Below are 2,419 nucleotides of genomic sequence, written 5' to 3'. Positions count from 1 at the left end.
CACACATACATACAATTTTATCTCTGCTTTTAGCTGAGCCACAGGAGCGTGCTTACTAGGAAAGGAGCTAATTTGCAGGGGCAGCATTCTTTGCAATAATGTAGAGCCTGGTCCTCTGCAGATGAACTGGGCCCTGGCCTCTCCAAGGTCTCACTTGCAACAGTAAGAACAAAGAGCCGACTGGGGTAGTCTGGGCCACAGGGTCTCATCTGTAAAGGTCAGCTTTATGAAAACATTATGAGGCAGAATAACCAGATATCTCTCGGCGGGTGGTGTTTATAAAGTTTTTATTTTCCGTTTTCTTAAAAATAACATTTGCTTTCCTTTATGCATGTGTAGAGTGAACTTGTTTCCCTAGGCTGAGTAATAGGCAGATAAAGACCACGGGAAGGTGCGGGGGGGGGGGGGGGGGGGCAGGTGGAGGCAGGTGGGTATGGGCGGGGCATGAGGGGATGTGGCGCAGAGGAAGGGGAGAGAGCGGGATCACCCACAGGACGCTTGAGTGCCCATCAACGCACACACGGGTCTAACACTTGTTCAGTTTTTTTTTTTTTAAAGACATCTAAAATTACTGAGAGATACAATGTCAGCACTTAAATCTACAGACAGAACCCAAGCACTGGACCACAATTTTTAACTCTAAGCTCGGTTATTGCACATTAGACAGTTTAAGAAGGACGCGGGCTGTGAAGCGGGATGCTCTGCCTGGGACTTGGGAGGGATTTCTTGAATCTCCTTTTGCGATCCCTGGTCCTCCTCTGGGACAACGGCAGGCCAGGAGGCCCAATATGACCCAGGTGTCAAAGATGGGCCCCTGGTTTTCTCCAAGGGCTGTGGGCTCAGGCTTTTGGTGAGATGATACCAAAAGACACCGCCCACCTACTCAGCGGTGAAGCCGGAAGCAGAGTTCAAGACAGGCCGAATAGGTGCCAACTCAAAGCAGGGGGGCTGGAGGAAGGAAGGACCTGTGCCCACCCATCACGTGTGGTCACAACCCCTGTGGGTCACTGGGGGGATGTCAAGATGTCCCACATCTCTCTCACCAACATTCTCCCTTGCAGAGCTCCCCAGGCTAAGCTCCATCCCCTCACTCCTGGGACCTCTGAGTGGTCTCTCAAGGCACGTTTATTCCCTCCGACCCCAACCTGCCCCACCCTGAACATCCTTCCCAGCACCCAGGGGCCCAAGGAGGCCCCCAGCTGGGCAGTTTCAGGGCCCCTGCAAGATGTGGCTCTGCGATAATTTGGTTGAGCTCTTGTCAACATAGCCCTAACTCCCCTGCCTGCACCAAGGGAGTGAGAGCAGGGACTGAACCAGGAGGGGCTGGGCAGGCAGCTTAGTCAATGAGGAGGTCACAGGACTGACAGCCACCTAACTTGTGACCTTGTTCCTGAGGAAACCTGAAGCTTGCTTAACCAGAAGCCACCTGGGGATCATCAGCCCCATCGGGAACAGCTGCTCTGCCTACCTCTGTGGGGCTCCGTCTCAAAGGGGTGAAAAGCAGTATGGGGGCAATGGAGAAGGACAAGCTTCAGGACCCCGGCAAGCCTGCAGTAGGTGAGTTTGACCCCTTCTGCTTTCTTCTGAACATATTTACAAAGTCAGATACACAGCCAGAAGACCCAGGGACACACAGAGCACAGCAAGCCCACCCCCCAGGAGGAGGGGGCAGAATGGAAGTAGAGGGTGCTTCTTCCTCTGTAACCCCATCCCCATCCCAGAGAGCCTAAAATCCTTCACAGCAACCCAGGAACATTCTGGAAATCCAGATGGGGCAGAGGAAGAATCAGACTCCAGCCTAGCGAGAGCGGGAAGTTTCAAGTAACTCCAGCCAGAGGAGGAGGAGAGGCGGGGGTGTAGGAGGAGGATGGGGAGGAGGAGGAGAAGGAGGATGGGGAGAAGGAGAAGGAGGAAGAAGAGAAGAAGGAAGAGCAGAGACTGCTTCTGGAATGCAGAGGGCTGATGTGACTGAGCCAGGGACCAGAGGAAGGTGGCAGAGGCCTGAGGAAGGAAAGGAAGAGGAAGCGGGGGATGGGGTCAGGCGACACTGGTAGAGTCAGAACTGTGCTGTGGAAAGAGAAGCACTTTGCGGAACTTAGTGGCATGTCCGTATTTCTCCCAGGAGATGACAAAGAAGGTGGCCATTCCAAGGGTGGCAGAAAGGGATGGGAAGGAGGAGGAGGAGGCTCTTCCCTTGAGTCCAACCAACACTCAGTGAATGCATCCAGCCAGTGCCCCAGGATGCTAGGAAGAACCAGACTGGGGCCTTGTCCTAGAAGCCTCGGCACAAGAGCTCCAGGAGCTGCCCAGCCTCCCAGCACCCCAGCATACAGGTGGTCTCATCCTTAGCCATCAGAGTGGCCCCCAGATGTTCTCTCTCTCTCTCTCTCTCTCTCTCTCTCTCTCTCTCTCTCTCTCT

This window comes from Microtus ochrogaster, linkage group LG2, assembly GCF_000317375.1.
Source record: "Microtus ochrogaster isolate Prairie Vole_2 linkage group LG2, MicOch1.0, whole genome shotgun sequence".
In the NCBI taxonomy this organism is placed as follows: Eukaryota; Metazoa; Chordata; class Mammalia; order Rodentia; family Cricetidae; genus Microtus; species Microtus ochrogaster.
Note: the sequence above shows the minus strand (reverse complement) of the source record.